Here is a 21,104-nt window from a genome sequence, read left to right as displayed (position 1 = left end):
GTGTTTGAGAAGCACTCATTAGCATTAACTGGCTGCTCCCTGCACATCTGTTCCGTCGTCTAATGCCTGTTAGGTTGCGGGGCAGCTGAAAATGGACAGCAACATAAAAAGGGTCAAAAGTCTGGCACCGGGAAGCGAGAGGACTGTGATTATGCACAATAGACAATAAAAGAGATGCATATGAGCGGCGGCAGTGTGCCTGGCCTCTGCACCTTCAGGGAGGACAAGGTTCACACTAATCTCATGAATGCCTTAAACACACACACACACACACACACACACACACACACACACACACACACACGATCAGAAATGCATGACATCTACAAGCAAACAAGGCAACTGCCAGCATCCACCCTAAGAGCAAAAAATTATAAGACACATAAATTGAAATGTGCTTTTTAAAAATACGTTCACCACTTAAAAATGTGTGTACACATTGCCAAGTTCAAGGTTTACTGTAATTTAATTTCAATGTCAATTTCTTTTTTAATATAATAATTGCTGACCGCATCCTCCCATCACAGACATACTGTAAGTAAAATAAACATGACCCAGTCAGATATAAGCATCGATGGTGATGTTGAAAATCAATTTGCATTGCATTAAGCGAATATATAGTCGAGCACTTCGGCTCTCCACTGCTTAGAAAAATCACATTTCCAAAAATCAAGCGTCCCCTCCAGCCATCTCTTCCTGTCACTAAGCAGGAGGGGCCGTCTCAGTCAGCTGGCCCCTGTATGCAAATTGATCCAGATGGACATGGCGTCCAGACCTCCAGTCCCCCACAGACCCTCTGGCTGAACCTGACTCCCAGGACTACAGATGGGAGGGAGGACCCCTCACCTTTGATGAACCCTGGACCCCAACAACCTCACCCCCCTCTCTTCTCCACCTCACCCCCGCCGTGGCAATCTGCAGGCTGAGCTGCCTTTCTGGTATCAACGACCATTCCTGATTGAATTCAGGCCTCTTTTCCGTAGAGCTATCATCACAGATAGCTGATCAATACTGGGACATTATCACAGAACACTTCCTCAAACACAGTGTCAACACGCGTGTCGTGGTCGGGAAGTGCGCACGTGTGATCGCTGAGGTGGAAAGAAGCCGCGGCCTGGCGGTTATGCAGAGGAGCCTCAGAGAGGAGAATCCTTTGAGCGGAGCTTGAACCCTGGGGGGGCTGCAGGTCTGACTGGCCTATGTTGCTGAGCATGCTGGGCCACAACTTAAAAGGAGATCAGAGGGCTGCACCTCAGAGCAGCAAAGCCCTCTTCCTTCCTCCTCATCTCTCCCTCTCTCTCTCATGCACACTCTCAAATATACAATTTGTGCACAAAATACATACAATACGCAGGATCCTTCCTGTGTAGCAAGCTGTTACTGCAATAAAAGCAATACCTGGGAGAGATGCCTACATATGAGATTCTACACATCTTTAAAATAATGACAATAACATTCCTGCCACATATTCAGATTAAAAAAAATGCAATGGCATACCAACAAAGCCATGTGACATTTTGATGTCCGGTCACTTTCTAATGAATTTCCACATAAGCAAACGTTGCTTCTCTGGGCTTTAAGTACTGATGTCCCCCCCTTTCACCAACCATGTGACCTATTGGTGCTACAATCACTGTGCAGTCAGACTTCCTGTCAAGGCCAAGCTTCCCTAAGGGCCCTTCCTGCCGACCTAACCTTGTTTTAGGTCCGGCCCTGCTCTGTTCTCCTCCCTCATATTCTGCCTGTAATGCCGTTTTCCCTCTCCCCCTGGTAAGTGTCTCATACATTGGCCTTATCTGAGGCCTATCTACAACACACAACATTTACCTTGCTGGAGCTAAGCAGAGAGAAAGCCTGTGTCTTCATCAAACACCAGTCAGCAGAGAGAAAAAAGGGGGATTGAAGGACTGCTTTATGAATTATTAAGATTAAAATCTTTCTCATATTACCTATCCTTTCCTCCTTCCATTCCATTTTCCTCCCTCTCTTTTTTCTTTTTTGGTAAAATTTTAAAACATTTATATCCCTCTGTTCCTGAGTAAACGAGCTTGGGGCATATTTTCCATTAAAAATAAAAGTTGAAGAGAGGAGGAAAGAGAAGAGGAACGCAGCTTGGTTGGGTTTAGGTTTTAGTCATCTTTAATCAGCCCAGTCTTTCTGGGCTGGGGAGGAAAAGAGTCAGATGAAACAACCACATAATGATTTTTTTCTTACTACTTTTCTTCAGTCTTGGATGTTGGAAACATAAAAGGAATGTAAAAGAAAGAGTTTCTTACCTTTTATTATTACTGTCAGTGAGTCCTTGCTCATTCTGACTTTGTTCAGTGGTCTGAGCAATTTTCAAACTTATTAAAAAAATGATGCATTAACAATGTACTTGCCATTATCCCAGGTCAGGGGTTTCTGAATAGTGGATTCATGGCTAAGAGCCGGAGCATTTCTTTGATGACAGTCTGTCTGACACTGGCCTTAACCTGTGATATGATCTCTTTCTATTTCTCATTTTACCTCATTGCATTAATTCATTACAAAAAAATACATGTGGAAATTTTCAATGGTGCAACAATACTATATTCACTCTCACATTAAAAGCTGACAATCCTGTCCATCACAACACTGTCCCTTTGACAAAGCCCTCATACAGAACAAATGATGTTGAAAACTGAGAGTTTTCTCTGTAAAAACTATCACCTCACCAATTTATTCAACCTGCTATACAGAGAAAAGAGCTGTTTGATTGACATGATATTTAATTCAAAAAAACAATGCAATCAGAGGGTCATTTCATTTAAAATACACAGAAACTAAATACAAAAACTTGTAAAAATGTATTTTTGACTCAAAGAAGCATTTAGATGCTCATAAATCTGCCTACATTCAATTCCACAGATAAATCACACAATGCACACAGAGAAGCAGAAGACGTTTCTTCATGGAGATGAACTGAGTCTGACTTGCGAGTATGTGCTCTTCTCTGAAGGGCCATCATAACTAGAGCATAGGAGCAAAGGTCATAACGCCCCACAGGGGCCTTCGGGATCCAGGAAATTATACAACTGCTCCACAGAGGGCACTCAGCGTTGGCCAGTGGACAAGAGTTAGCTGCATCACAGCGGGCAGTTTAAACAATGTGAGGGTCTCACACACGGATCATCTCAGGCCTGCGATTTCTGATGCAGATGTGATACAGGGGGCTCACCAATGCGGTCAGAGCAGTGTGTGTTTAAATGTGCTCTTAATAAAATATTTCCGGGGCTGTGAGGATTCGTGCTCCCTGCGCTCATTAGAGGTCTCTGACCGGCTTGATAAGTGCGGTTCTGCTCCATAATGATTTATTAAGGTTGGAGGGGGTGTGGTGGGGGGACTGGTGGGTCCAAACTGCCTCAGGACAATCCAACCACAGAGACATTTAAGGGTAAGGCTTGAGATAGAGGGTGCCTCTGAGCAGATTTACATCATACAAGATGCATTTCAAAATTAATTATGTAAGACAAAATGAAATACATAGGAGTTGGACAATTTTTGCCACTTTTTTCCCCCAGCTCTTTATTCTACTCGTGGTTTCTTCCCTCCCCTTGTTCCTTCCTTCATTCCAGCATTCGTTCCTTCCACATCTCTTGTCTGCATCGCCCTAAGGTATATTCATGGCCATTTGCTTTATACAGCACTAATGGACAGACAGGGGAACATAAGGGATTGTGTTTAAAAATGAATGGAAGAGAGATGGCCACATGTGAGCAAACAAACAAGTCTGACTAATTCACTGATCTACACTGAGCCATGTTAGGCCGAGCTGGGACGGACTGAGGATGCAGTTAGACAAGATTTGTAAAAGCTGGGATAGATGGATAGATGGATGGATGGATGGATGGATTGGTTATTTGTGAGTAAAGCAAAATGTCTGACGGGAGGTTTAGTTGTGAAGCAACAAACTTTCTGATTTACCTATATTTCAAATCCACAATACATATTTACTTAATTAATAATATGTTTTTATTATATATTTCTATATGCAAAAGAACCACTGTATGTAAAGGCTATGATAATATATTATACTTGCTTTGTTAAGATAAGTTAAACACCAGCAGGGAAATGAAGATTTAAAAGATGGATGGAATAAAATGATCCAAAATGCCATCTTTGTTTTCAATTACTTTTTAAAACTGTACATATCAGATAGCTATAATTACAAATTAAAAAAAGATTGCTTAAACAATTGATTTAGAAATGACAAAACTAATCAGGAAGTACATAAGGCTTTGGCTTGTATAGCAAGTCAAATGTCATCACGAGGAGAATGCCACAATTTGTCAGTTCACTTTAAGTCCTTTGTTCATTTCGTGCAGTTATAATAAATGTCACATGTTAACTTCTTCTCAATGCGTGAAAACAAAATAATACACGTCTGTACAGTAACACAACATGGTGGAGTTATGTTGAGGATCATACAAGGAGAAAACAAATCAAGCGCTTGGTAAAACGAACTAAACAAATGCATTGAGCATTGTGTGAGCAGGTGTGGGCTCAGGCCAGTCAGCAGACATTATGAGAGCAGAGAGACAACACAGCTTGAGAGACTAGTGACTCATGGAGGCATCTTTACAGAGAAAAGCTTGGTATCCTCCAACAGAGGAAACAGGCTTAGTGGTTGGAGGATAGATCTTTTTTTTCCTTGCCACAGTTAATTTTCAAATCTCCAACATCCTATGGCTGTCTGTTTTTCTTCTTTTTCTTTTCTGTTTTTTCAGCTTTCATTCTTTTCTTTTAAAATGAAACTGGAGCTGGGGCGGTGATAGTGATAGATGGCTCAGCGCTCTAACACTTTATCCAATCCGGCGCAGATTTCATCCAATAAAGAATCACTTGTGCACTCTCAAACTAAATGGAAGTCAGGCAGCGGAGAGAAAGGGGGCTGCCGTATGTTTCTGAGCAGCGAAAATCAAATTTTCTTAAAGCTGCCGCAGCAGTGGCTGGCGGAAAAGGCAGCAACAGCCATGACTGGCCAGGGCCACAACGTCTGCACACACAATTTAATCCATCACAGAGCGCCTGACACCATATCAATCAACCTTTCATCAGCATAGCCCCCCCTACCCTAAAAAAGAGGGAGGGAAAAAAAACAATATTTCTGTTCAATCACCTCTGACTGAACCAAGCCTAAAACCCACTGACCAACGGGAGGACCAGAGAAGTCCAGCTGGTTCAGAAATCTTTTCACACGAACACAAGAGGAAAGTAGAACGTGTGTGTGTGTGTGTGTGTGTGTGTGTGTGTGTGTGTGTGTGTGTGTGTGTGTAGAATGGTGCAGGAAATATTCAGAAAACATTTCATATTGACTCCCTATGAGACAAGTTAAAAATTAATGCGGGACTTATTAAAATACTTAACATCATAACATCGTTAACACAGATAGAGAGTGATGACACAATGACAGTGATGGCACACCATCAAACTGTCCTTTAACTTTTACTGCATGACACTGTAACCCCACCACCTCTCCACCTTACACCCCCTCCCGCCGCTCTCCTTTGTTCCGGGAATATAGTCCCTCTTACCCCCTCTGTATCCCACAGGCTGTGGCTCCAGTGGCCTATGATTTATAATTCATAGGGGCCGCTTTTATATGGGACCTTAGTCTACCTGATACCCTGCCACTGGGCCTGTCCTGGGACGGTGGGAGGGGGGCTCTTCATTACGCCTGGCACCGGAGCACTAACATGACACCCACCTCTTTGAAGCACTGTATGTAAATGGGACATCATAATCTATTTTTCCCAGTCAATGTACTGAGTCCTGTTCCCGAAATGGATGCTGTATATACTTTTTTCTCTCCCTCCCGCCAGCCATTTTGTTTTTTATCATCTTTCTGTCTCGCTCATCTTCTCTTATGCTTTTGCTCTTTTGCTCCGACAAACAAATGTAAACATAACACAGTACTTTCCTCGCTGAAAGCTGAGCTTTGATTTTTTTTTTTTTTCCCCAGTTGAGCCATGCCTTTTTCATGGACATGTGTGCGACGGTGTTCTTTCTTCCTCCAGGACCAGTAAAGCTCAGGTCTCAGTGTATCCACATTACTTCCTCTCTGGTTCCCTCTGTGCTCTGACCTCCCTGCATACCAGAGAGGTCTGCAACCCAGGCTGCGCTGTGCGCCGTGCTCCTGGCCTAGGGCTCTGCTTGGCCTCTGCTCCACTGGCTCCCTAAACCCTGGTGAGGCTCCAAAAGGCCAAACACTGTACTTGTTGTGGATGCCCCAAGACCCACCAGTGTTGGGATGGGGGTGAGGGAGGGGGGCTTGTCTGATTGCCAGGAGGAGATCAAATGACAAAGAGCGAGCAGCTCAGCCTGGATCAGACGCGTGTATTATTGTTGTTGTTGCTAAGTGCTCTTGACTAATTATTCCTCCCTCATTTGCAAACGGGGCTGCTGCACATTTACATATCAATGGGGGCGAGCAGAGGGTATGATGTCAAGGAGTGCGGGTTAAGCGTGTGGCTAAGCTTGAGGAGCGCAGAGGCCATCATCCCTACAACAAACAGACCCCCCCACCCCCCACCCCACCGCTCGTGCCTCCAGAACCCACATCGCTACCATGACACCCCCTGCTGTGTTAGTCTAATAAACAGACGTAACAGAATAGAAGATAGGCTGTTGTTTGGGCGAGGGTGGGTGGGGGGGACTGACGGAGCGAAGAGCTCTCTGTCAAATCAGCGGGTTGCCCCTGGATTAGTTCAGTTGTAACACAGCCCTGCGCTCCATGGAGATCGTTTAGGCAATTATCAAGAACAAGGCGGGCTGTAGTGTTGAACAGCTCACTTCAAAGGCCTACACCCGACGAACAGTTATAGCACACTGGTCAATTTCCATACAAGCCACCCCCTCCCTCCCCGCTCCCCCTCACTCACTTCTGCTCTGCTTATGCCTCCAGGCATTTTGACTGTGCTAATGAACATAACACCCCCTCCCCACCCCAAACACACACTCCCAGCTACTGTATGATGAGAAGTTCATGATGCGCTCTCTCCCCGCTGCCCCTCTCAAACACAAAGAGGAGCAGGCCCCAGCGAAGGACAACAGTGCCTTCCAGACGGCTGCCTCATATCTGCCTCCATCAGCTGACAGTCGCTGAAAGGTTTTAGGATTTTTAATCAGCCAGAATATTCCTCAGCAATTTGTAAAAGTGATAGGCTGATGGCATCTGAAGAACGCATCACTTCTGGAGTGTAAGTTGAGTGTCCTTCAGATATTGATGGATAAATAGGCTCCAGACAGTGCCTGGATCGTTAAAAAGCTACAATTGTTTTGGTGTAAATGTACATTTTAAACAAAGACAACAACTTAAACTGGTGAGTGAGAATGCTATAGATTTATCGTTTTTACTTACCTTACCTACTTTTTAAAATCTTTTTCTCTTTCTCTCATTATTTCAACTAAATTGCTTTTAATTGTGTCTTTTGACTTTGAATTGAGTTAATCTTTTGTCTGTGGTGTTTTTAACATCTTGAATCTACTTACGTGTATGAAATGTGCTTTATAGATAAAACTGCCTTGCCTCACTGCACGGCCATCTGCAGTAAAATACACACACACAACACAACTACACATTTGCATGCTGCAATACTAATTGTTGACATGAAGCTTACATATCAATTAAATTTGGTCAATTTAGCAATCTCACACGCATGTTTTATTTGTCATACAACGTTTGTATTTGTGTTATTAGGTTATAATGTTCCTGTTTTTTAAGAAGTAATATTCATCTCCAATGTTTCATTCATGAAATCAAACAGATCTGATTCTCTACAGTGTGACGATTTCACACACAACACTACCGATAACATTTCTCTAACATTGCTAGTTTTCTGAATGTGACTGTGTTAGAAACACACAAGGGATAAAATGAAAATGCAAAGTCGTAATAGTTTTCCTTACTATGTCTGCTCATCCAAAGCCACTTCAGAGAAAAGCTAAACCTTATCTCCAATTTTTCTCTCCCTCTCTCTCTCTCTCACACACACACACACACACACACACACACCCACACGGACAAGCGTACACTTACACACACCCAACAAGCTCTCGGTGGCAGTGGACTTTCTAATCAGACTGGGTCATGTTTTATTGTAAAGATCCAAGACAAACATACAAGCAACTGGATCCTCCACTCAGGATAGAGTTTCTAATCATGCACTATAAATTATTCAGCCTCAAAAAATCTGCCCTCCCCAAATGTTTATTGATGCAGGACAGACAGTGTCAGACCGGTGACATGGATATGGATGCTGCCATCAAAGTTCGGAAGGAGCCACAGGGCGAGGCGGGGGTTGGCCCAGGTCAGAAAGCCAAGGAGACACAACGCGTCAGATGAGAGCAAAGACCTGATCCAGATAATCGATTGACTTTGAGGATGTACTCGAGCAGAGACATTAAGAGCCGGCAACAGAATGAGACAGGGAGAAATTAAAGTAAAGTGAAGGTGGAAGATTTGCACAGGAAGTTGTTTGATGATGATCACAGCTGGGAAGCTTCTAAAGGTTTCCAGTTATTCACTGCAGTTAACATAAGAGTGATTGTGGCTTTACTTTAAAGCCAAATTATATTTAAATTTAACATGGACACATCGAGACAAATGCTGCCAAAGTTCATCTACTCAACAGAAGGAAGTTATTTTGTGAATTTTAAGAGCAGTCTCTGACCCCGGCCAGTCACGTTAAAATGTTGATGTCCTTACTAAATTATTTCATGAGCGCCCATGTTCAAACTCAACCTTTGTTTTGATCTCAACTACAAATTACTCAAAACCACTGCTGTGAACTAACACACACACACACACACACACACACACACACACACATACACACACACACACACACACACACACACACACACACACACACACTCCATTAAAAATGATTTCTTAGAAGTAACTAACAGCTGCATTGTACTTCCCCAAAGAAGCAAAACAATTTCAGAAATAATTTGTTAAAATGTGTTAATGTTCTTTACACATGTGATATATGTGATTCATTCATAGTCACATATGTCATTCTAATAAACGCCTGGTTTACCCAAACTATAAACAGATCATGTGTTTCCACAGCGCAGAATGAATGATCCGCTATTAAATTCACAATATTGACTAATGCTCCAGGTAAAAGTAATAGGATTTCAAGTTCCTACTAACAAATGACATAAAGTACTTGGTTAGTTCAGAGAACTAGATCTCCCTCTGTTTGGCCATTGTTATCATATATTCACGTTGCAGCTAACAAACTATTCTAACGTTGCTTTTCTCTTCTCTGAGGCCTTCACCAGGTCTTGACAGACAAACACAGATAACATGACATTCCCACTGGCCCCATCGTCAATTTACTTTTTTGAAGAGGCATAAAACCTTTTTTTAGTGGTAGTGACCACATTAACCAAATGAAAAATTATCAAAATTTACAACAATTATAAAAAAACTGACAGCATCGCCCCGTGAAGCAGCAGTCTGATCACGTGTTGGGAGGAGAATTGACCGACAAGGCGGAGAGGGTTTAGTGTCAAAACGAAACGCAAAAGTGTCTATTTGGCAATATTTAACCTGAATGCTAAAAGGGAACCCGAGGCAAACTTTGTGTGATAAAGGTGGCAGCATCTCGAGGTAACGCTTCAAATCCACACAAGCACCACAAGAGTGAGGCTGCCCGCAGCGAAATCTAATGTTAAAGATCAAAGTAAGTGCTTCACAGATATTGAGCTGCCACGTCTTTTCTTGTAAAATGTTCGGTGCAATCAGTAACACTGGTGTTGTCACAAGATTATCACCCGGTGGGAAAAAGTCCACACTGTAACATCTCTACAGTGGTCTTTCACTTCAGGAGCAACATCACAATGTAAAAATACAGCTAGATATAGCTGTAGGTCCCATGTTTTACACTTTAGCTGTGTTTCATTTGAAGTTTTGAAGATGTACTTGTGGTTTTATCACCCAAAAACCATCTCTGTGTAGTTTTATATCTCCTCGCTTATGCTTCTCTTAGGAGCTCTAGCAAAAACAGGTCAACTGCAGGCAAACGCTGGAGCCTTGGGCGCCAGGGTGAACGTCTGCAGTGTTGCAGCATCCATGACCAGTGCAAGTGGAATCCAAACTAAAACCACAGTAACTGATGCTGCACCTGCTCAGGAGCAGGTTACGTTCCAGATAACAGATCAAAACCTGCCCAACTACTAACGCATCTGAATACTGGAAAACTAGAGCCATCATTATACAGGATCCTGACAGGAACACAAGAGATTTAGAGTATTGTGAATAATAATGATAAAGAGCAACAGATAGCAAATTGATTCCACTGATCTATAAAACTGTGATGGACATTATCACAGTAAATAAATACATCAGAACTATTAGAGCTTCCAGATTCTTTGATTCCAGACAGTGTTGATGCTTTTACTTTTTTATTCATCACTGCAGCACATAACATCTGAATGGAAATTTAAACTAAACAATCTAGTGACTTTATTCTATAAAAATATCCACACATAATTCATATTTCTATTATAAAGGAACACTTGTTCATATTAGCCTTATCAGATATTAACTACATCTCTTCTATCCTCCTTGCTTTGGCAGAATGAAGAGTCTGACATGGCAAAATTTATCATTATCATCATCATCATCATCATCATCCCTAGTGCATTAACATGTGAGCAGAATTAAATGTGTCTGGCTGATGTGGAGCTAATTTTAACAGCTTTACACACTGTCGGGTAGATTATTCTCCATATTTTGTGTGTCTTAAAAGCTGAATCTGCAGAATGAGAACGCTGAAAAGTAGAGAAGCAAAAGCATCAAATGAAAAAAATTGTTAAAATATCAAAGCATCTAAAAATTGAGCAAATAAACTTGCTTCTAACGACCACTGGAATATGCCATCCGTAAAATGCACATCACGATAAGGATCACAGCTGATCCTTATCTAAACATCGCTAACTATCGCCATCATTTAGCTTCTAAAGTCTAATATGACGTCTTGCTGTGTTATTGCTTTTTCAGGCCGAGGCACAACATCAGCAGATGGGGGAGTTAAAGAATGACATTCCCGTGTGTCATCTTGTCCTTTAAAAAGATCAGAGCTGGCACCTCTCTCCACAGACCAGGCCCAGGTCAATCATGCAGACTGCGCGACAGAAACTGCCTCCATTCCCCACAGGAGCACTCTGACCCTCTCATCTAAATATTGCATGAATTACATGTGCTGGGTTTCCTGTAGCAAGTTAACCACTGCTGATAAAGACAGATGTTCCTCCTCTGCACAGGGATTTGCTAAATTTAGCTCCCCCCCAGATGGCTATACCCTTCAGTCGCTCTGTATGTCAGTGAGTTCGTAGATGGGAGCTGCTGCACCAGTGGGCCTCACAGCGATGCAGGTTAACATAGACTGGAGATGAACATGTTACACTTATATTTTGGATTGTGGGAACATTCTGCAGCTCAGTGGACTTTGGTCTATATGATGTGGTGTGACACACTGGGAGTTAATGTCAAATATTAGCTTCAAGCTTTTCCAATCTCTTCTGACACTCCCCTTTGAAAATACGGCTCAATAAAGATGAAATGCAGTATTAAACGTGGCAAAATATTTTAGTGCTATAAAGACGCTGGCATCACCTCAAATTGGACTCAGATTCTAGAGGGAAGACTCATTCACTCATTTGTACAATATCTGGCAGGTTTAAGGCGAGTCGAGGGCCAGCAATTATCATTTACCATACCAAGTCGTGGATATATTAGCAGAGTGTTTTATAAATACAGACATGTAGATAACCAGCACACATGATCAAAATGCATTAGATTTATTGCCTGGAAGCGAGCGCCACATTATGAAGTGTAATCCCCCTGATCTATATCAGTAATTGTGGTGCATTACTTCTAATTATGGCAGCAGCATTGATAATCCTGTTAATACCAATCAGATAGAAAGCGGAATAAGGAGTTAGGGATGGAAAGCGAGATGAGGAAGAGGAGGATGAGGGAGAACACAGTCATTTTTAATGGCAATAGGATGCTCAGAGGACGATAGCATGTAAACAAATGCACCAATTCATTAAAATGTAGGTAAAAGTAATTACCACAATCACTACATGACTACATAATTATTTTTATCTTAAGCAGCTTTAAAACAGTAGAGTTACAGGAGTATGTGCCAGATGTTATGTCAGATCCAGACAAGAGGCATAATTCTACTTATGTCAACAAAATCATTTTGTCAGCATGTGGGAACCATCGCCATGAAATGTCGTGCAGATGTTCATGGTCCCCAGAGGTAGATCCCCAAACTGTTCCTTTTGCACCACCATGAGGCTGATATTTGTGGTCATTAGTGACTTTATGATAACTACTGGATGAACTGCGATTTAATTTCCTCATTTCCTTTAAGTTTCCTCAGTGAAGCTTCCGCTATTACTACCTGGCAAATGTGCTCTTATAAAAGTAATCTGCCAAGGTCCCACCTGGTTTTTAAAAGGTACAGAGAGATGATTGGTTTATTCCACGTTACACCGAACAACACACCCGTAATTAAAGGAAGGAATTTCGGGGAAAACAATAAATACAACTCCGCAACCAATTTTTCTGCTGTTGAACTCGAAGATTTGTAAACATTCCGAATTCACTTGTGCCATGCTTCCATTGTTAAAATAAGACTTCTAGTTTTTATTCACCTCAGCTGGCATGAGTCTTTCTGCAGCACTTTTATTCAGCTATTGGCGTCAACCTGTTTTTATTTTTGCATATTGTCTTTTTTAATTAATAATCAACAACTTCACATTTTATGCTGATAAGACACTGAGTTTTAGTTATATGCTTTGTGTGAACCAATAGACAGGCAGAGTTGGTCCCTGTCCCCTCGCTCTCCGACTGGTGATTACACACTTCCATTCTTTTCATCCCTCAGCCCCCCCTTTCCACGTCCCAGCCCAGCATAGAGATGCTGCCAAAAACTGATTACATTAAACATGAGGCGGGACGGGATCTGATGGAGAGGTGGTGATAAAAAGGCCACATAGAAAATGGATGAAAGGCATAGAAAATAGATGCAGATCAGCAGTGGAGGCAAATCCCTCCTGTGTCCATCTAAATGAGTCCGAAGGGTACCAAACAAAATGGCCTCCCTTTGTCCATTTACAATTCAAGTAGCTCTGTCACACAGCAGGGTATAAAATCTCAGAAATATCCTGCATTATGTCCATAATGCTTCATTAGCGTTCTTACAGGAAGCGGAGCAAGACAGCACTGACGTGAGAGAAATAACTGAATGAAGGGAGGAAGTGTCTAAAGCAGAAAGTTAACTTTCTCTTATTTTCTCTTTGTTTGCCTGAGGAAGGATGTTAGTGGAAGAGAGAGGAAAACTCAGGCAATGCTTGAGCTCCTTCATCCTGCTTATTACAGTGCCGCCCCGGCTCTCTGTCCTCAAGCCTTTCTGCGCCTCACTATTTTAACTACACCTGTCATTTGCGGTCCAGTCATTTTACCTCTCTGCTCGGCTTTCTTTCCTTGCTTACAGGGACTGCTAACTGGGCCTGTCTGTCTAGCTGGCTGGGGCTGGATCGCGGGCTGGGGCTGGATCGCGGGCTGAAGCTGGGGCGGAGGCAGATTTAGGCTCGGGTGGATGGTGAGACTGGGGCAGGCGAGGGCGGGAGCAGTTTCAGTGGGGAGGGTTGTAATGAGCTTGCGGCAATGCAGGGCTATAGGAGCACTGCGTGGTTCTTCCTCCACTGTGAGGCATCCATCTTAACAGCTGCGGAGATAGAGGAAGAGGAGATCTGTTTCTCACTCGCTTCCCATTTCATTCACTTTCTGTCTTCTCGTGTTTCATGTAAAATACTATGGATTTAAGTAGTAATTTACAGTGATACATGGAGCTGACTGCCTGATGGTGAGTGAGCTGCATTCTGCCTGCATGTAATGATCAATAAAGTGGGAATCAACACGCTGATGAGTAAACTGGTGGAAATAGGCACTAGGGGAAATTAAAGATGACACGTTATGTTAGGATGCAAAACATAATTACCTGAGCACAACACCAGCCAGCACACAATCATTTAAATGAAAGCAAAGCTTTCTATAATATTTTAATAAAGCCACTATATTTTTGCAATATTTATGTTTATGAGTCAGATATTTTGTGGGAGCTATTTACTTTTACAGTTCTCAATTAGGCTCCATGCACTTTAAGGTTCCTCACAAGGACAATTAATGAATCAACAGTGAATTAGAATGCACAAGAGGAAACATAACCCCTGAGCCAAATGCAGCAGAGTAAAACAAACAATATCATATTAGATTTGACAGTGTCTATGTGCAGATATTTAATGGATAGGATTTAAGATTAACAAACACATTAAACAGCACGTCATTCATCGAACTTGAGAAGACAACAAAGACTGCTACAGGCACACAACTATTAAGTATATACACACACACAAATGAGTAACAGAACAAAAAATCCAAACAGGTAGAAATAAAAGGGCTAAAATAAGATTCCATTGACTGTAATGCACTGCCACTAACTATACTACTAACTTGCATTCAAAGGCAGAACATAGCAATAGAACTGGAGAATGAGAGAAGAAGGGAAGGGGAGGGAGAGAGAGAGCCGTTGGCTTTGAACCTTCGCCGAACACTGAAAAGTGGATAAACAGAGAACCAAAGGACGGCGTGTCTGTTTCTTCACTGCCTTTCTACCTTCCTGGTGTTGCTTTATTATTTCATTAAGTGTAAATCCTGTCAGTGCCATTCCACCCCCAGCCTGGTCCAATCCTGCCACCCCACCCTCAGCAGGTTAAATTATAATTTAATTACCAGGCCTTAGCTGCATAAGCTGCTTGGGAGCACTGGCCCCCCAGAATAATTTGAAAAGATGGTGTCTCCCCTCATCTCCGTGCTTCTGATCCATCAGACCTGAGTCCCCTGGAGGCCCACTTCAATATCCCAACTAATCATCTTCCTCAGATTAGGCACCTATTACAGAGAAATATCAGTAATTAAGTTGGAAGGGAGAGAAAAAAAACTATTGTTTGAAAATTCTTTTTATGACTTTTTTTTCTTGAGGAGCTGTAGGTGCGCCCTGAGGAGGTGTTTCTTCAAGCCATTTCTATCACAGACTTTACTGTATCTGTGGTGCAGCAGTGTTACTTTATCAGGGTCGTCCAACCACGTTATCACAACCTTTGAAATTGAAGCCTGTACCCAGTGAGCTATGTCACCATGTCACCACACAGGAAATGATAATCAATCAGATCTACTGTGCACACAGAGTTAATCAGTGATTCCGAGGTTATTCTTAATCAATGAATCTTAAACTGCCCGATCAGCATGAGACATTAATTCGACGAAATGAAACTCCTACGTATGTAGATTTTTTTGTCCATTTTACATTGTACAAATAAGTAATTATTAATGATCTGCTTTTATCACATCATTTGGCAACAGTTTCACAAGTGTGACAGCAGTTGACACTTTAAGCAGCAGCACAAAATAAGCACTTTTCACCACCCAGACTCAGAGAGACATGGTTTCTACATGTATAGTAAAGTGACGCATGGAGGGGGGAAAAAAACTCTGCGAATCTGTGATGGTGATGTTGTATCAAACTCTTAGATGCTAGAAAAACAAACCTGTAAATCAGCTTTGACAGTCATTGAGAGGGACAATGACAACTATGTTTTATTGTGTTGCAAACACAGAAGAAATATCTTTTCATATGAACTTCCTTTGTCTGCATTTATTTGAATGTAAATACAACTCAGCTAGTCCCGGTTTATTATTCCTTGTCAGATGATCTCTCGCCAAGGATGAATCATTCATGAGGGGATTTATTTTCAAAGAGAAATAAAATCATAAACTCTTATGGCACAGGTTGTAAAAACACTATATAATCAGTTCTGTCGCACAATAATGGTGTAATTTTCTCGGAGCTAATTTGACACCACAAAATTGGGATTTTCAGCCAAAAAAAGGCATTATGCCAGACTGCAGGGAAACGTAATTTGAAGAAATCAGAGATCTAATACAGTTTATAATACCGCTGAAAAGCAGAAATTGCTAATTTGCTATTCATACTGCTTTCATAACATAACTACAGTTTAGTTTAACTCAACCATGTCAGAGTATAAAGCTCTTTAAAAAAAATGCTCCACATGAAAGGGCCCCTTTTAACACTGATTTTTTTTTTCCTTGTGAGACAAAGATAAGTAAATACAGAGGAGATAATGAATAGACTGGAAAATGAGCGTCACCACTCTGCACTGTTCAATCTTGAGGACAATTGCAGCATTTTGGGTAAAATTGCTCGCAAGCCCCCGAACCCCCTACCGCCACCACACCCCCATGCCCATCACACACACAGATGTACACACCTCCTGCGCACACGCACACAAACACAAGAACACTCACTCATCTCACCCCCTCTCATCCTATAATCCTTTGGCAAAGCCCTCTCTGTCCATGCAGACCCCCCACCCAGAGGGACCCTGCCAAGGCAAATTAGAGAGGGGGTGTGCAGGGGTGGCTTTTGTTTCGCAGCACTCTGTGAAAAGAGGAAAAAAAAGTCCAAATTATTTCTTGAGCTGGAGCAATTTGACATGCTGTGATAACTGCTCTGTCAGAAACTTCTTTGACATATCTGAAAGAGAAGATTTTCCACCACAAAACCAAGGCGCCGTTTAAAACAGTCCTCAAAAGAGCCACAAACTCATTAGGCTGTTTAATTACGGCCTGTTGGCGTTTCCCTCCATCTATCTCTCGTCTCTGTGAAAGTAAAGGTAAAGAAGTCCTTTTCCATACATCTCACCCATTGGCACAATATCTCATCTGCCTTTTACCTTGTCCCTTCCCTTTTGTACCTGCCCTTATTTTGTGCCTACAAGAACAATCTCTTCTCCCCCCACCCTCCACTCAATCAACCAGTCTCTCTCCTTTGTATTTTCTCCAAAACCAATAAGTTGGGCTGTTGTCTTGCTGTTATCATCAGCCCTTTGTATAGGTGGCCCACTTGTGTTCTTAGGGAAGTGATGGTGTTTGACCACAGTTCACTCGCTGCCTTTCCCCTGCTTGCAAACAGTCACTTGTGGAGCCAGAGTCAAGCCACTATAGAATGTACAATCACAGAGCAACAGCACATAAGCAATCAGATTCACTGAAAGAGAGAAAATGTCCTGTTTATTTGTGCGTGTTTTAGCAGATTAAGAAAACAGAGTGAGCCTGCAAATAAAAACTATAGTTTGTGTGTCACAATGTTTTCAACACAAACACACACGAGTAAAGATTGAAATAATGGAGGTTTACTGCCAGAAAAGACATCACATGAGACCCATGAGGTTTATAAATGCAATTTTTCACTTTAATGAACAATAAACCCTCAAATTAATATGTGTCACTGGACATGGTCCACAAGAGGCGGTCTTCGTAGACCACTAAGGCTGAAATGAAATGAGATCGTCAGGTCAACACAGTGTTTCCATGATAGGCGTCACCAGCTCATCCCTCTCTTATTACTGTCTATAGCAAAAGAGCTGAAGTTGGACATAATGAGAGCCTTTTAATGCTTGTTGTTTTTTTAACATGTGTACTTGATAGGTTCGGTCAGGTAGGTTCCACTCATTTGAGCCCTTAATTCTGAATTCTGGGTCAAAAGGACACATTTGTTGACCACTGTTGAAGGAACAAGTTGGATTTAGTTTTTCTTAAGATCTTGGACCTTTGTGCAGCACCCTGAGACATTTGTTGAAGAAGCTTATGAAATGGGACAGCCTAGTCACGCAGCTGTGATGCAATCAATCTTCAAATGCAGCCTCCTAAGGATGCAGACCCTGAATTGAGACACAACTATTGTGTCCCTTGTCACCTTAGTCGAAGTACAGTCCCTACAAATAATTTAAGCTCCTCTTTCTGGGGTTGGGACATCAATTGGGGTTTCTTTGTCAACAGATTCAAGGGAGATTCCTGAAAATGACATGTTTTATAAAGAACTAACATTACAGGAAAAATTCCCTCAAGCTCAGCAAGCGCTGCTGGAAATCGTCTGGTCAATATGAAGCATTAATTCAAACTGATATTCTAACACATTGACAGATTGATATGAAATAAATAAACTCCACACACTGATGACTTTGATTGAACTATTGAACTTTTACTGCAGGTGTGATTTCTTAAATCTATATTATATATTCATCACAGTGTGTTGTTAAATTTGTCTCATGAAACATTTGCTTTGTTACATTAGTTAAGTAATGAGAGCTCAAACAGGCTGCACCTGCTGCACATATCTCAGATATCAGGGTACAAACTGTATCGCGATACAAGATTTGTATCTTGGTTTCAGTCTTAGTTTTCAGACTTGTAAGGCGTTGATCATGAGTTTCAGTTAAGTGAGTACTAACTGGACACTGTTTCTCTTTTGTTCACTGTTCAGGAAAATGTGTTTTTCCTTTGCTTTCATGAAACAACACTGTCCTTATGGCCAGACATCCCCATCCTTTACAAAAACAACACCCTGTCATCTTCTCAAGACTGGAGCGCTAAACAGGAAATTTGACTTCTACAGATCCAATTACGCTGGCTTTGCCTCACCTCTCGCTGTTGCACCATGCAGCAAACCATGCAAATAGAGCTCTACATCTCCCTCTGCCCTGTCCAAACAGGGATGTCAGTCATTATTCACACCTGAAGGAGAAACATCCCCCAAAAAAGAAAATTTCAAACATATTTGTTATACACTTTTCTCAATAACTTATTTCGCATTTGTTGTGATTTTGAAAACACTCAATATCTAAATCAAATTGTATCACTCAATACATTTTCCCCACCCTCTTAGATCAATGTATTTTACATTCTTCATCCCAGTCTGCCAATATCAATGATGGAAGAATATCAATAATGACAGCTACATTTGTATCTGTATCATTTCAGCAGTAAAATCTATTCCTCTCCTGCCCTCTACTCCCTCTTCACCCGCCAGCAGCTACACAGCTCATGTTCAGCCAGGCGAGCACAGGATATTAGCTTCTCTACCAGCAAATTTGCTTTTCACATCTATTTCTTTCTTCTTCTAACCAGTTCTTGGATGGCTTGTTATTGAGCTTAGTGTCCACAAATGCCATTGATCCAAGCCACTACTGGGATCCATACTCGGGCACTTTAACAATCTCTCAGCGTGTTAGTAATACTAATCCTGCTCCACCGGCAGGCCTATTGATTTTATAGATTTCCCCCAAAGTTGTGATAATGATATATCATTGTTAAATTTGGTAGAACAAACTGCTTTGCCAATCTATCAATGCGCACAGAGGCTCTGATTCCAAGATGGCCTACGAGTCCCACAGCATACATAGAACACTTTAGATTTCACTGTCTACCTTTCTCTCTAATGTGCACAAATGGTGGTAATCAATTTCATACTTAAGTGCACACACCTACATGCTATACAGAAAAAGGATCATATAAATACAAATATCATACAACCTAAATGTAGGTTGCAATCATGCACCCCATACACACTGGCTTTATCAGAGAGACCTCCTGTAGGGGGCAGGATGTGATGGGTGGCACTCGGACTAAAGTACCAGGAAAACACACAAATTACAGGGACAGGACTAGACCTGCGGAGGGGAACTGCAGAGAAAAATGAGAAGAAAAATGTTTACTGTGAAAGCATGCTCACATTAAAGCTGATGAAACATGAGGAGGGAGCAGAGCAGGCGGAGGTGAACGATAGGACTGGGGAGGCTGTGGGGCTGGGAGGCTCGGGGAGGGGTGGTGGCGGGGCAGAGGGATGAGCACGGGGAATAGCGAGGCCTGGAGAGAGAACTAATGGGCAACACGGCAACAGTTGAAACTGGAGGCGCATCGAGGCAGCAGTGGCCTGACACAGCTGAAGGCCTCAGAGGAGTGCCAGGCCTATTAGACCAAGATAAGGGCCTGTTTGGAGAAAGCATCCTCTCAATGGTGCACTGGCATGGGCATCAATTAAAGAGAGAAAATATGACATGGAAGTAGGAGTGCATTAAATAAAAACAACAAACTGCCAGGTCTGCTGCCCTCCCCTCTGAAGGACTGGGAATGGGCAGAGAGCATCAGCACTGAAATATGGTCGATTTATTCTCCACAGCATTGTCGAGGTGGGGGGGAGTATATGATGAGGTGCAATGTAAAGGGTAGAAAAGAAATGAGTCTAGATGCCTCCTGGACACAGAGCTGCACACGCAGATGAAAGATGAGAGACACGGAGACTCAACTAAAAAAACTCAACGGCAATCTTTGCAGGGGGGAAAAAAAAAAACTTGCCGGTAGATGACTTGCTGTGATAACTAATTTAGCTTTAATTCAGCTTCCATTTCTTCCCTTTAAGCCTACAGGCAGGATGTGATGTGCTACACTGCTTTGGCCTAGATTCTATACAGATATGGAATCAGCCATCACATCATTTGACCTGTCTGAAATAGCAAACTGAATTAGAGAAATGACACACTAATTGGCAACAAATCCTCAACATTACCCCCCGTACCATCACAAAAGTGTTTCTTGCTGTCTAAAGAGGTCAGGCCCCGTCATCACCCACGGGCTGTTTTACATCTTAAGCCCCGTGTCCTCACAAGGTGCTCGTCGACTGCCCTCTGGAAGGAGGTGTGGGTGGCAGACGGCCTTCACGAAAACACCAGTAAACAACAATGAGCCGAACTGACACATGCTGCTGTTGAAGGGGGGAAGAAACAGTGAGATTCTGCTGTTTTTGTTTTGAATGTATGTAGGCTTTTCTTTTGGTTCGGTCTGGGTTAATGTGATTTCTGTTCCGCCTGTCGGTTCCAGAGACCCGGCTTTGTGAGCAGTGGTCAGGTGAAGCCTGGACTCAGCCCCCTATGGCTATTAGTGTGGAAAGAAGACAACCCAATAAACAGAGAAAAGCTTGATGTGCACAGGTCACTGCACAACCAGCAGTCAAAAAGCATCTTACCCTACAGATTGTTAAAGCGATAACGTGCAGTGGGAATCTGAGGACCTTAATTACCGGTCACTCTCGGTGAGGAGATATTACGTTGATTCGAAGGCAGTGCCGGCACAGATATGG

The 21,104-nt window shown here is 42.3% G+C and overlaps 1 protein-coding gene across 5 annotated transcripts in view; it reads right to left on the bottom strand.

The window, feature by feature from the left end:
• The window catches only part of zfhx3b (zinc finger homeobox 3b), a 324,823-nt gene that overhangs the window by 230,006 nt on the left and 73,713 nt on the right, over positions 1–21,104 (bottom strand). The window lies entirely within an intron of this gene.

The sequence above is a fragment of the Paralichthys olivaceus genome, chromosome 1 (genome assembly GCF_024713975.1).
Source record: "Paralichthys olivaceus isolate ysfri-2021 chromosome 1, ASM2471397v2, whole genome shotgun sequence".
In the NCBI taxonomy this organism is placed as follows: Eukaryota; Metazoa; Chordata; class Actinopteri; order Pleuronectiformes; family Paralichthyidae; genus Paralichthys; species Paralichthys olivaceus.
The sequence above is the reverse complement of the archived record's forward strand: the minus strand, read 5'-3'. Positions and strand labels throughout refer to the sequence as shown.